A 16,157-nucleotide genomic window follows, 5' to 3' on the forward strand; every position below is an offset into this window, starting at 1 on the left:
AAGTCCAACAAGAAGCTGGATGTACTTATTGCAAAATCAGTAAGAAAAATGTACCTTGGCAGCATGCATTAGGTATTTATAACAGTGATAATTGTAGCCAGCAACAGAACTGAAATGATACAAGAAACTTCAAATGAGAAAAAAAAAGAGAGCAAATAGCAAAACCTTAGATAACACCCATATTTAAGAATCTGGCAAGAGAAGAAAGCTGCTGTGAAAGAGAATGAAATGTATGGAAGCTTTTTTTTTTTTTTCTTTTTGCACCCACCAGACACTGCTTCCCTGAACAAATGAACATTGTCAGCTACACAGAATTTCCTTGGAAAGATGTCCATTTTTTTCACCGATGCTGTCATTGCTCAAAGCATTTTATTAGGTTCTCTTTCATCTTCCCTCTGAACCAGCAGCATTTTCTTTTTAATAACGTCAGTGGTGGCAAAGCTTTATCCTTTGACAATAAATGTGTTTCTTTAGAAAGAGCTCAGATGTCAACAAGATGTAACTATCCAGTATTGATACTTATTTTCCCTCAAATATATTTTAAACTGACTGTGATGGCAATTTTGAAGTTAAAAGTTTGAAATTAAAAGTAAAAATCTACATTTTAATCATCTTCAAAAAGTGACTTCTTTGGAAAACATTTTACTGGGTAAGTTTATTATATTATTTATAGGAATACAATCAAACTTTATACATTCCTATGTTAAATAACCTGATCTTTAAGTAGCATTACTGAATCTACACAAATCATTGTGCCTTCTGACACATTGTGCCTTTATACAAACCTGTCAACTGTCTTATTGAGATTAGTGACTCACTGTAAATGCAGAACCCATTTTCAAGTTTCATTAAAATTCATAAACACCCTCACATTTTTAGACATAACAGCCAACCCTCCCCATCTTTGGGTTCTGCACCCTTAGGTTCAACCAACCGCAAATGAAAGATATTTGAAAAAAAAATCCAGCTTTCGACAAGCAAAACTTGAATTTGCTATGCTCCAGCAGCTATTTACATGTCATTTACATTGTATTTAAAACTATTTACATAGCATTTACATTGTATTAAGTATTACAAGTCATCTAAAGATGATTTAGAGTATTTGAGAGGATATGCATAAGTCATATGCAAATACTGCATCATTTTATATAAGGGACTTAAGCATACATAGCTTTTGGTGCGTGTGAGGGAGGGTCCTGGAACCAATCCCTCACGTATACTGAGGAAGGATTTCACTTCACTGCTTGTGCACTACTGAATAATCTGAATTGTCACTTGTCTGTCTTATCAAAAAGACTTTGAGGTATAGACAGGTATATGTCACCTGTCCCAGTAGTTAACAGCTCTTGGCAATCTTCCTTATTTTGTCCTTAAATTGTTTCCATGGCTGTAATTTAATTGCATTTCTAGTACAATTCCAAGGCCAAATTTTCCTGTTACCCCAGGTGTTTCTTGACTTCCTACTTTGGCATTCTAGTCCCCTATAATAAAAGGTCTTGTAGGTCTTCATAAAACCGTTCAACTTCAGCTTCTTCAGCATTACTGGTTGGGGCATAGGCCTGGATTACTGTGATATTGAATGGAAACGAATAGAGATCATTCTGTCATTTTTGAGACTGCATCCAAGTACTGCATTTTGGACTCTTTTGTTGACCATGATGGCAACTCCATTTCTTCTAAGGGATTCTTGCCCACAGTAGTAGATATAATGGTCATCTGAGTTAAATTCACCCATTCCAGTCCATTTTAGTTTGCTGATTCCTAGAATGTCAATGTTCACTCTTGCAATCTCCTGTTTGAACACTTCCAATTTGCCTTGATTCATGGACCTAGCATTCCAGGTTCCTATGCAATATTGCTCTTTACAACATTGGACCTTGCTTCAATCATCAGTCACATCCACAACTGGGTATTGTTTTTGCTTTGGCTCCATCCCTTCATTTTTTCTGGAGTTATTTCTCCACTGATCTCCACTAGAATATTGGGTACCTACTGACCTAGGGAGTTCCTCTTTCAGTATCCTGTCATTTTGCCTTTTCAAACTGTTCATGGGGATCTCAAGGCAAGAATACTGAAGTGGTTTGCCATTCCCTTCTCCAGTGGACCACATTCTGTCAGACCTCTCCATCGTGACCCATCCGTCTTGGGTGGCCCCACCTGGCATGGCTTAGTTTCATTGAGTTAGACAAGGCTGTGGTCCATGTGATCAGATCGACTAGTTTTCTATGATTATGATTTCACTGTGTCTTCCCTCTGATGCCCTCTCACAACACCTACCATCTTACTTGGGTTACTCTTACCTTGGACGTGGGGTATCTCTTCATGGCTGCTCCAGCAAAGCGCAGCCAATGCCCCTTACCTTGGATGAGGGGTATCTCTTCATGGCCGCCCCTCCTGACCTAGAACGTGGAGCAGCTACTCTTGGCCCTCCTGCGCCCACACAGGGGCCACTTCTTGGATGTGGGGGTTACTCCTCTCAGCCGCTGCCCCTGACCTCGAACGTGTGGTAGCTCCTCTTGGCTGCAGCCCCTGACCTTGGGCGAAGGGTAGCTCCTCTCGGCCATGCTTCTGCGCAGCCCATAGGAATGTAGCAGGGCAAAGGCTAATAGAGTTTTGCCAAGAGAACGCACTGGTCATAGCAAACACCCTCTTCCAACAACACAAGAGAAGACTCTACACATGGACATCACCAGATGGTCAACACCACAATCAGATTGATTGTATTATTTGCAGCCAAAGATGGAGACGCTGTATACAGTCAGTAAAAACACAACCGGGAGCTGACTGTGGCTCAGATCATGAACTCCTTATTGCCAAATTCAGACTTAAATGGAAGAAAGTAGGGAAAACCACTAGACCATTCAGGTATGACCTAAATCAAATCCCTTATGATTATACGGTGGAAGTGAGAAATAGATTTAAGGGACTAGATCTGATACATAGAGTGTCTGCTGAACTATGGATGGAGGTTCATGACACTGTACAGGAGACAGGGATCAGGACCACCCCCATGGAAAAGAAATGCAAAAAAGCAAAATGACTGTCTGGGGAGGCCTTACAAAAAGCTGTGAAAAGAAGAGAAGTGAAAAGCAAAGGAGAAAAGGAAAGATATAAACATCTGAATGCAGAGGTCCCAAGAATAGCAAGGAGCGATAAGAAAGCCTTCCTCAACTATCTATGGAAAGAAATAGAGGAAAACAACAGAATGGGGAAGACTAGGGATCTCTTCAAGAAAATTAGAGATACCAAGGGAACATTTCATGCAAATATGAGCTCGATAAAACAGAAATGGTATGGACCTAACAGAATCAGAAGATATTAAGAAGAGTTGACAAGAATACACAGAAGAACTCTACAAAAAAGATCTTCATGACCGAGATAATTACGATGGTGTGATTACTGACCTAGAGCCAAACATCCTGGAATGTGAAGTCAAGTGGGCCTTAGGAAGCATCACACGAACAAAGCTAGTGGAGGTGATAGAATTTCAGTTGAGCTATTTCAAATCCTGAAAATGATGCTGTGAAAGTGCTGCACTCAATATGCCAGCAAATTGGAAAACTCAGCAGTGGCCACAGGACTGGAAAAGGTCAGTTTTCATTCCAATTCCAAAGAGAGGCAATGCCAAAGAATGTTCAAACTACCGCACAATTGCACTCATCTCACACGCTAGTAAAGTAATACTCAAATTCTCCAAGCCAGGCTTCAGCAATACGTGAACTGTGAACTTCCAGATGTTCAAGCTGGTTTTAGAAAAGGCAGAGGAACCAGAGATCGAATTGCCAACATCTGCTGGATCACTGAAAAAGCAAGAGAGTTCCAGAAAAACATCTATTTCTGCTTTATTGACTATGCCAAAGCCTTTGACTGTGTGGATCACAATATACTGTGGAAAATTCTGAAAGAGATGGGAATACCAGACCACCTGACCTGCCTCTTGAGAAACCTGTATGCAGGTCAAGAAGCAATAATTAGAACTGGACATGGAACAACAGACTGGTTCCAAATAGGAAAACGAGTTCGTCAAGGCTGTATATTGTCACCCTGCTTATTTAACTTCTATGCAGAGTACATCATGAGAAACGCTGGGCTGGAAGAAACACAAGCTGGAATCAAGATTGTTGGGAGAAATACCAATAACCTCAGATATGCAGATGACACCACCCTTATGGCAGAAAGTGAAGAGGAACTCAAAAGCCTCTTGATGAAAATGAAAGTGGAGAGTGAAAAAGTTGGCTTAAAGCTCAACATTCAGAAAACGAAGATCATAGCATCCGGTCCCATCACTTCATGGGAAATAGATGGGGAAACAGTGGAAACAGTGTCAGACTTTATTTTTCTGGGCTCCAAAATCACTACAGATGGTGACTGCAGCCATGAAATTAAAAGACACTTACTCCTTGGAAGGAAAGTTATGGCCAACCTAGATAGCATATTCAAAAGCGGAGACATTACTTTGCCAACAAAGGTTAGTCTAATCAAGGCTATGGTTTTTCCCGTGGTCATGTATGGATGTGAGAGTTGGACTGTGAAGAAGGCTGAGTGCTGAAGAATTGATGCTTTTGAAGTGTGGTGTTGGAGAAGACTCTTGAGAGTCCCTTGGACTGCAAGGAGATCCAACCAGTCCATTCTGAAGGAGATCAGCCCTGGGATTTCTTTGGAAGCAATGATGCTGAAGCTGAAACTCCAGTACTTTGGCCACCTCATGTGAAGAGTTGACTCATTGGAAAAGACCCTGATGCTGGGAGGGATTGGGGGCAAGAGAGAAGGGGACGACAGAGGATGAGATGGCTGGATGGCATCACTGACTCCATGGACATGACTCTCAGTGAACTCCGGGAGTTGGTGACAGACAGGGAGGCCTGGCGTGCTGCGATTCATGAAGTCGCAAAGAGTCAGACACGACTGAGTGACTGATCTGATCTGATCTGAAGGCAGGTAACAGGACTTCCCTATAGCTCAAATGGCATAGAATCTGCCTGGGATGCAGAAGACCAGAGTTCAATCCCTGGGTCGGGAAGATCCTCTGGAGAAGGGAATGGCAATCCACTCGAGTACCCTTGCTTGGAGATTTCCATGGACAGAGAAGCCTGATGGGCTACAGTTCATGGGGTCGCAAAGAGTCAGACACAACTGAGTGACTAACATACACACAAGGCAGGTAACAATTGTCGAGCTTACGTTATATCCCAGACACTTGCTAATCCCATCCCTGAATCTTAAAATGAGATAATTATACCCAATGGTCCTCAGATGCATGCATCAGTCATACCTGGGGGGCCATACAGATTTCCAGTGTTTCTGGCCCAGGTTTAGGCCAGCCTCATGTTGTCGTGACTTTTCTTTTGGAATAAGAATTCCTGGTTCTGTGTCCAGTGAGTTTGGGGGCTATTGAATGTCAAGTTGTCACTCACCTTTCAGTGACATCTAGCCCACCTTTCCTGTAACCCCACAGGAAAAACTTTCTACCCAACCCCAATTCCATGAAAACCCATCAACAGCCTACATCCTGTTTGACTCAATCATCAGTTGAGTTGGATAGATTATGCTTTAGTAACAGCTTTCAAAGTCTCGGTGGTTTCTCTCAACAAGAGTTGTTTTCTCTGGCACAGTACAGGCCCAGCAGGAGTTGACAGTGGGGCTGATAACCATGCAGAACCCAGCAGGATATGGAAATTCTACCTCCATAGAAGCTTCCATAAACAGCAGAGCACAGGGAGAGAGTGCTGCAGGTCTTAAACTGATCATTAAAATACTCCCTTTTATAACTACACACATTGCTTCTGTAAACATCTCAGTAGACAAGCCTGCCAATGGCTGAGTCCTAGTGTTTGAGAGGAAGTGTAATCTTTTTGTCATAACCCATAATGAGGAGGAAAGTTCAAACTTTGTGGACAGCCCTATTAACTGCCAGACCCAAGAACCCCCACAACCAGTACAGCCACCAGCACTCCACACTCTACATGACAGACACACACACACTCTTTCTGCATCTTCTTTCTCTCTTGACTGGGGGATAAGGGATCAGATGTATGTTATATAATTGTCTCACTGCTCACAACAGGTTATAAGGTTGACTATTAACAATGTGCACTTCTCAAGTGAGAGAACAGAGACTTAAATGCAAGGTCTTGAACATAATCACACATGTTATTGGGTCCAGCGTTCAAACCCAGATCTTTTTTGACTTAAACCCCCTGCTGAACATCCAATTTTCACAAAAAAAGAATCAAACTCTTTCCTATGGCTGTGCATAGTCCTCCAAGACCAGCTCCTTAATCACTCCATGGAGTCATTTCTTTCTGCCCTTCGCACTTATCCTCAACTCTACAGCCGTAAGAAACCTCTTGTGGTTTATTTGGGCTTCATTTCAAGTGGCAGCTCCATTTGTATCATTCCTCTCTCCTGCCTTCCTGACAAACACTAACCTACATTTAAAACAGTTCACAAACCCATGCCCTCTATGAAGGTTTTTCTGATCTATACTCTAATGTGAAAGCTAAATAGGTTATCTGCTCTTTATGTTCTCATGGTATACTGTGTATACGTTATCAAACTAATTTTGCTGCATTTACTGTCTTTTGTACCCATCATTCTTCAAGGTGCCTTGGAGATATCCCTTACTCATTTTTATAATTGAGTGTCTGTGTATCTGTGTTGATGGTTAATACACGTGCTTTTACAGAATGTTGAGTGAATTCAGAATAAATGTATAGTGGAGTGGTAGAGCACAGACTTTGGAAGCCAGACTTTCTCAGTTAGAAAACTATTTCTTTTACTACCATTGCCTGACATTGTCCAAATTTCTCTTTCTTCATCTGTAAAAGTAAGATAATCATATTGTCTCCCTATTCTGTTAAGAGTTGTTGTGAAAATAAACAAGAACATATGTAAAAGTTTTAAGATAGTAATGATTAAAATCAGTAGTGGCGGTGGGGATGGCAGTTGTACTAGTGCTGCTAATAGAGGTAATCCGTGACATTTCTCTCCAATGACCTGAAACTATTATAAAAATATGTCTTTAGATCAGACCTACTCCAAATGGTAACAGGTCAGAGAACACAGAACTGGGTGAATAATTATATCATTCATGTATGCATTCAGAAGATACTATAAATGCTATGTGCCAAATGTTCACTAAAAAATATAACTTGGATGTTAAACTGGATGAATTTGTTAGTTCAGATCATTTTTTTTCTTGATTTCCTCTCTGCTCTTATAGAATAGAATTACTTCCTCTTGTAACCTAATCCTAGTGGATATAAAAGAGTTAAACATCAGCCCTCAAGCCATAAGCTTAACTTTGAATTTTCTCCCCATCCATTACAACTGCAGACAGTCAGGGAACAGCCATAAAAGAAAGAAAAAGCATTCGAGTAGTGGAAGAGTTACTTAGCCTGGAAGATAACTGCTTTTTCCTGTCTAACAGTAGGGTGTTCTTAAAAAAAAAAAAAAAAAATGCTCCAAGGGAACTGCACAAGCTTTCAGAGATATTTGCAGGCATTCTAGGACCCTTGAAGAAAGTCCCTCTTGAGACTTGACTTCCTGTGTATTATGTGAGTTGTTTAACAGCAGTTAGGATAGAAGTAGAAATAAGAAAAACAGGTATATATAATATATACATTATATATCAAAGGCAGAAAGCCTGTTCCATACGGGCTGAGTTTTGAATAAATAAAAAAGGATTTTCTGAGCAAGGCACAGGGGTACAGACCATTGAAGGATTACACAAGTAAAAAGAAGGCTTCAAAAATGAATGAAGTGAATAGGATAAGGACAGATATGTCACTTATCATCCTAGCTAGTACTTCCCTGGTCTACAAGTGTGATGGCATTGGTGATTAATCCTAGAATCACACTCTAGAAATGACTGTGTGTTAACTGGAGCTTAAAGAAGGAGTGTGAGGACTTAGATTAGTCATCCGTAGGCTGTATGTAGCGTGATTTATAGACGGTGATGAGTTTTCATTTGACGGTTTTATTTTTTTAAATCTTGCACTATAGAACCCTTTTTGAGACTATTAATGGTAGGTTTCAAGCTAGGGGAACTAGAATTATGTATTTTCAACAAGTAGGTTTTTCAGTTTTGATTTCCTAGCAGTGACCATGTATTCTACCTTAAACACCTACTTTTAGAAAAGCTGGAACTTCATTTGGCACTACCAAATAATAATTGCACAGAATAGAATAAAGCTTTCTTGAAATAAGTAAGTGAATCAGTGAATTAATAAATTTTTGAAAGAATTTAGGAATAGTACTTGACTCACTTTAAAAACAAAACATATTAGTATAGGAGATTAGAAAAGACAAAAATGACAATTTTGACACAAATTGTCAATACTAGGAAATGGCAGTATTATAGACATGGCCATTACTTAATAACATTACATTTCTCTACTATCGAGGAACCAATGATTTGTACAAGAAATAAAATAGCCTCATCTCTTTAAGTCAATAAACATAACCAATATAATCCATGCTTACTCAAATCACCATGTAACAGCAGTGTTAATATTGAAGCCTAAACATATATCCTTTCTAGAATTTCCATTTTATTGTCTAATTCTCCTCAAATATGGTGATGGTTCTTGATGGTCTTGAGTTACTAGAATGCTCCGGGTAATGGATTATTGCCTGTGCCCTTCTATGCTGTGAGATAATGATCCAGATGAAAGAAATCCTCTTGACTGTGAGAAAACGGGACAATTAAAACAATAAAAATGTTTATTTAATAAATTTTTTAACTTTTTAGAAATACATTTTTGAGAGCAACTGCACCCAATATCATCACATAAATTATGTTCCTCTTAATTAAAAAATTGTTATGATTATAGGAAAATTTTTGAGGTCACAAAATAAGGAAAAGTGCCCAGTGATTTGCCTTTTATATTCTAAGTTCAAGCAGTTATTGAAATCAAGTTCAATATATATTGCTCAAAATTTTCCTTTTAAAAGCCTTAGCCTTACTGGAACATTTCCCTACGGTAATTTGGATTTCTACTCATTATATCTCTATGCCTACAGTGCCTCTAGTGAAATGTTCAATGAGGATCTGAAGACAGACAAATTCATTTTATTATGAATTAACTATTTCATGAGCTTTTCTTGACCAAATTGAACTAAATCTTATCTAATTTTTACATGTAGTCAGACAAACTACACTTCAACAATTGACTTCAGCAATTCTTTGCTGAAGATGTTGAAGGAATAAAACCTGAAGCTAAGAAATCAATACGTATTTTTAGTATCATATTAAAAATCTCCAATTGATGCCCCCATTTTTCTAATATTTAATGAATATTATTGTGAAAATTACAATTTTCATGTGTACTGTTTGCAACCCAGAAATCAATTTTTTTCCCAAGGGGCATAGAGTTTAACAAAAACCGTTGGAAACCATCCATTTATGTCTGCAAGCTTTGTAAGAATCCTGGAGATTATTTATTTCATACTGAGAGATATAGATGAATTTTTTAAATTAATTTTTTCTTTCTTCTCTAATGAAAGAGTCAGGAAAGCTAGAATGCACTCTGATGGAATCCTTCATTTTGAGGGAAAAAATCAAATATAATCAATATGGCTTGATCACATTTAAGACTTTTGGTGGAATTATAAATTGTTACATTGAAGAAACTTCAGATTTTATAGCTATATGCTCTTATATAGTGAAAGGAACTCTTAGGAAGGCTGTCGTTGTCCAATGCATTAACCTGTTTGTGGATACTACTCATAAGAGGATGACTCAAATATTTTTAAATCAAGATGTACCCAACACGTCAATACCATTGAAAGTAAAAGTGAAAGTCACTTTGTTCAGTTCAGTTCGGTCGCTCAGTTATGTCCGATTCTTTGGGACCCCATGAATCACAGCACGCCAGGCCTCCCTGTCCATCACCAACTCCCAGAATTCACTCAAACTCATGTCCATCGAGTTGGTGATGCCATCCAGCTGACTAGTTGTGCCCAACTCTTTGCAACTCCAAAGACTATACTATCTGTGGAATTCTCCAGGCTGGAATAATGGAGTGGGTAAGCTGTTCCCTTCTCCAAGGGATCTTCCCAATCTGGGGATTGAACCCAGGTCTCTCACATTGCAGGTGGATTCTTTACCAGCTGAGCCACGAGGAAAGCCCTCAATACCATTAATCAGATCCTAAATTTAGCAACAATATTGCATCATTAAAAAAATGCCCACCTACCCATTTTCTTAGAAATTAGCAACACTTAAAAAATAGCAGTTCTAATTACATATGAATAGTTTCTTGGTCCCTGCAATCATAAATGATCTCATGATCCTCTAATTTCCAGTAGGACATTGCATTTCTTTCTCATACCTCTCATTTATATGTCATAATATACATTGAGGTGTGTACCTCTCTTTCTTCTATTATATTGTACCTCCTTAAAGATGAGAAGTAGTATTCATCCTTTTTTATACCTCACAGCATGAGGCAGTGTCTAGCCTACAATGAATGCTCAATAGCTGTTTCCAGCATCAAAGACTGAAAGAGAAAATTATCAAAATTCAGACTGCTGCCCTGGAGAAAACTGACTGTAACTCCCTGGTAATAATCCTCTACATTCAGAGTAGGTTTTGAAGCAAAATAGCTTCTTCAATAGGAAGAATCCTAACAGATAGAGAAGTACTGCCACTGACCTTCAAGAGTACTGTTTCATTTTGTGTGTGTGTGTGTGTGTGTGCGTGTGTGTGTGTGTGTAGGGGTGTTAGAATCACCTGAGAAGCTTTTATTTTTCAAAATACAAATAAAAAAATCACTTTCCCTACCCTACGGTTCTGTTTGTTGAAAGAGTGGGAGGCAAGGCAAATGGTGAAGAATTGGAATATTTTTGAAAATATTCTTTGGATAATTCAAAAGCTCATTACTTCTTCCCTCTGTTTAGAATCACTGCTCTAGAGTTTTGTTTTAACTAATAAAGTCACATGGAGAATTAATTGAATGCAGATAGTCTAGAAGTGATGCATTTTTTCGAGGATCTTTGTGACCTTGGTCAACAACATACACTTTCAGTATACACTTGCTGTTGTTGCCGTTTAGTCACTAAGTCGTGTCCAACTCTTTGCCACTCCATGGGCTATAGTCTACCAGGCTCCTCTGTCCTTGGGATTTCCCAGGCAAGAATATTGGAGTGGATTGCCAGTTCCTCTTGCCTGAGATCTTCCTGACCCAGGGATCAACTCCTGCATCTCCCACTTGAGAGGTAGACTCTTTACCACTGAGCCACCTGGGAAACATCAGTGTTCATTAGTGAAAAATCACACATATTGCTTTATAAACATACACTGCTAAAGCAGCATGTACCAGCTGTAGTCCTCTACTGTGAGTGTTATCTTGGCCATAAATTATATACGGTAAGCCCAGTGGTGCAGATAGAGTAAGACTTCACAAGAGAAGCACAAAATTAACATAACACTAGTTACATCAAATTCAAACCACATAAATATTTTCATTAAAAAATAAAAATTGTAATAATGCAAAGAAAACCTCATGATCCCAAAAAGCAACATTAAAATAATGGCAATTCAAACTTGATTTTGCGTACAAGTGACATTTTAATCATATTGTCTCATTAATTTCTTTATTTGAAACTTAATTGCTTTAGTGTCTAATTTTAAAATATTTTTTCAATTTTTGTGGCTGTATAAAAACAGACTAGTCAAGTCAGTCAAAAAAATAGTCTAGAAAACTGAAAGGAATTCAAATATATTGATTAACTACTACTCTTGAGAAACTGATAGATTCTTTGAAATACTGTGTCTCATGTAATCCTACCAACAGCCCTCCAGGATAAGTATTGCAACTCCATTTCATAGATAATACTATAGAGGCTCTGGGAAGTTGGTGAATTGATGCACAAGTTCATTCACTTAATAGTGATAGACTCAACATTGAAATCAAGTCTGAGTATTCTGCAACTCATACTCTATCCACTATTACTATACATCTGCTGCTGCTGCTGCTAAGTCACTTCAGTCATGTCCGACTCTGTGTGACCCCATAGATGGCAGCCTTCCAGGCTCCCCCATCTCTGAGATTCTCCAGGCAAGAACATTGGAGTGGGTTGCCATTTCCTTTTCCAGTGCATGAAAGTGAAAAGTGAAAGTGAAGTTGCTCAGTCGTGTCCGACTCCAAGCGACCACATGGACTGCAGCCTACCAAGGCTCCTCCATCCATGGGATTTTCCAGGCAAGAGTACCGAGGTTTGCAAATGATGACTCACAAGCCAAATCTAGACTGTCTTCTGTTTTTGTTAGCTAAGAATGACTTCACATTTTTAAAGGATTTTTAAAATAAAAATGAAAAGTAATATTTTGGGACCATAAAAATGATATGAAATTCAAATTCCAGTGCCCATAAATAAATGGACACAACCACATCCTCCATTGAACTATTGTCTATGGTGGTTTTCATGTTACAGCATCAGGATGAGTAGTTAGAGATTATGCGACCTGCAAAACATTTTCTATCTGTCCCCTTTCTATCTGTCCTCTACAAAAAAGTTTGTAGACCTCAGTCATCTATTCTTGCTTCCTCATTAATGTATGTATATGCTTCTTGCCTAAATAGAAAGTGGAACCATAGGAAAAATAACAGGATGTATTATTCCAAAGATACTGATAAGTAATATTTTTGGAGAGCAATAAAGCACCAGATACAATCACTCACTCTGCACTTTCCTTTCCATGCAATTTAGAGTTCATTGGTTTGAAAGCTTCTTTGAAGAGCTTGCAGCATTTAATTCATGCATATGTTAAACCACTCAAGTTTATTTGGCCTGAGTGTTGTGAAAGCCATCTTGGAGGCAATTTATCACATAAGAATTTGTCACTGATTAACTCTTTTGTAGATGTGTCATGGAGCAGAAAGATGAAGTCAGAAGTGACAATTCTGACAGTATTTCCACCAAGGAGTCGAGAATCTGCCAACTGGTGCTAAAAGGATTGTAGTCTTGTCACAGCATGTCCTTTCCTGAAGCCCAAGCCCAAACCCCACCCAGCAAGCAGACTGTATGAAGCCTGAAGCTTATAAAATTTGAGGGGCCTTTTTTACTAAGAAGTAAAGGAATAACAAATTGCAAACACAAAACTAGACATAAAGTCTTGGAAAGAGCCCAGACAAGTGAAGGACCCTGAAAATTAATCAGCTCCAAGAATATCATCTGTTGCTTCAACAGAAAAGAGAGACAATGGAGGCATCAAAGAGAAGGAAGTGACCATATTCATCAGTAAACTTGGGATGCAAAATCATAAACATGGTAGACTCAATTGTGAAGTGAAGTTTCCAGATTTTAGTAGCATACTGAATTAGGAAAGTGCCTTTCATATAACTTTCTTAAGCAAGTCAGGTCCTATGAGAACTTCCCTGTTTTCTCCGAATATTATTCAGCTGTGTATGGATACACCAAGCACACCGAAGCTGAGGGTAACAGCCTACACTAGTGCACAAAAAGGGGCTTCCAGAAGTGTAATTCTTCTCCGTTGCACTTCAGTTCACTCCAGCTCTGCTTTCTTCCAGTTCTTTTTGAGGTTTCAACTCAGGAAGACAAACTAGAGCAGCCGTGTGCTCTGCAGGACTCCTCATGTGCCCAAAGCTTCAGAGCCACCGACCAGGCCCCTGGCAGCTGTAACTCCATTTGCCCACTTCAGAAGAACTGCCAGCTTTCTTGGTGGACCCTTGCTAACCTCTTTACTTGCTTCCAGCTTTTTCTTTCACTTTTCACCTTTGATTCCAAATTTTTCCCAAACCCAAGGAGATTTTTTTTTTTTTTAATGGGAGGTAGTTGACTGGAGTCTAAGGGCTGGAGCCAGAGGGAAAAAAATAGGAAAGAAGTGGACCAGATGGTAGGAAAGTAAAAGTGAGGACCAGACCTGGGTTGAAGCCAGATCTGAAAAAGGAACAGACTTGGAAGGTCTGAAGTAAAAGGCCGCAGTGACAGTCCTGCTGACTGAAGCGGTCACTTCTACCTCTAGGAAGGAAGATGAAGGGGTTTTGCTGCTGATTTTTCTTTGAGTGAAGCTAACACTTTCAAATGTCAAAGGGAAGCATTGAGGAAAGGAAAAGAACGCAGGCTGCAGATACAATGAGAATTCAGCCTGACGATCCATCTCTCTACTTAATAGCTATTTAAGCTCTTAAAAATCAGGGTTTTTTCTTTCTCTCTCTCTCTCTCTCTTTTTTAAATTTGTACACGTTGGCAATGATTCCTCTCACAAATGAGTATTGCGCATACAAAAGACAACGGTCTAAGAACAAAACAGTGCCTGCAACCAAGTACGTGTGCAAGAAATATCTGTGCTCGTGCCCAGTTGCTCAGTCGTGTCTGACTCTTTGTAACTTCACAGACTAACTCGCCAGGCTCCTCTGTCCATGGGGATTCTCCAGGCAAGAATACTGGAGTGGGTTGCCATTTCCCACTCCAGGGGATCTTTCTGATCCAGAGATCGAAACTGAGTCTCTGGTGTCTCCTTCATTAGCAGGTGGATTCTTTACCATTGAGTCATGTGGGAAGCATCATTCCTGGCACAGAATTATCCCTGGCACAAGCATATTCAAAACCAATTGGCACCATGAGGTTCAGAGCGTCACCTCTCCAAGCAGAGTTTCTTGGAATCCCCAAGTTTCTGCACATGCACACTGCCCGAGGTTATCCTGGAGACCTTCCCAGCCTCTCTGTTATGTGAATCTGTGCTGAGGATCCACCGTTTGCACCCTCCACTCAGATCCTTTCTCCACACATCTCTGCTCTGCTGGCTGCATCACCCAGGGTCCCTGGGCTTATTGACTTCTGCTGAGTTGACCCCTAGTTGGCCTCGGCAGGAGGTCAGGGAATAGGAGAGAGATACAGTGTTCTTACTCTCACAGCTCTCTCCCTGCAGGGTCCTTTTCCTCTAGAACTACAGTTCCTACCAGATGACCCTCTTCAGCTGCTCCATTTCGCCCTCGCCTCCAGGAGTGACACTCTCTCCTCCCTTTGCCCCTCCAACTCTAAGACAGGTGATGGCTTCCTAAGATGCTACTCAGTGGATGCCTCACTCAGGATTTATTTTTGCTCCTCTTAAGCAGTTCCTTCATTACAGCCCATGATTCTTTTAAATAGTTTCTTCATTAAATTATCTTCATTCAAACTTTTGGAATTAAATTCCTCTAGTTGGGCCCCTGCCTAATACAGATTCCATGTCTAGAAGCCTTCGGTTTTTTTGTTTGTTCCTTGGTACTCTGCAGTCAGCCAGACTACATTTAGGTAAATATATCTGTAATGAAGTTACTTTGTAAATCACTGCCTGTCAGAAAAGGTTTCTTTCTTTCTCCAAATTCAGATTTTAAACACATTTAACCAGGAAGGAGTCATGAGGAAAGAAATCTGCTGTTGTTTACTCATTAAGTCGAGTCTGACTCTTTTGTGACTCGATGGACTGTAGCCCGCCAGGCTCCTCTGTCCATGGGATTTCTCAGGCAAGAATACTGGAGTGGACTGCCATTTCCTGAGGAAAGAAACAGGATGCCACTTTTAAGAGGTCAAACCAACACTGACCTATTTCAGTCACACCCCACTGGCATTTTATCTTGAGCATTTTATCTTGTAGAAATAATGGTTATATTTTATAGTCAATGACATGATAACATATCACTTCTTTAATTATACATGATATGTGAAAAACAATCTGGCTTCCACTGACTTCAGCATATACATCACTACATTTTAGACTTGTCAGCAAATTCAATTTATTTACTTTTCACTTTAATGAAGTTATTTCAAATTTCATAGATGTGGAAATAATTGAAATATAGACATTAGAAATATTATTTTGGCATCAAATCTTGTTTAGAAACTCATTTATATCTTATGGAAATGAGGACTCTGGTAATCATAATTCTTAGTATTTCCATTTATATTAAGAAATAAGAAATATTAAAAAATAAAGAAAAAAGAGGTGCTCACCAAACTATAGTTAATGATTTCAGGGGGTGAATCTAATATAACAAAAGGATCAAATATTCATTTACGTTCTTATATCATCTCTCTCTCTGTGAGACTAATGCAAATGAGGTAATTTTAAATTCAAAAAAATTGCATCTTCTAGAGTCCTAATTGATGAGCAGTCTCTGTAGATGCTTGAAACACCAAAAATATTATTT

Source organism: Bos javanicus, chromosome 12 (genome assembly GCF_032452875.1).
Source record: "Bos javanicus breed banteng chromosome 12, ARS-OSU_banteng_1.0, whole genome shotgun sequence".
In the NCBI taxonomy this organism is placed as follows: domain Eukaryota; kingdom Metazoa; phylum Chordata; class Mammalia; order Artiodactyla; family Bovidae; genus Bos; species Bos javanicus.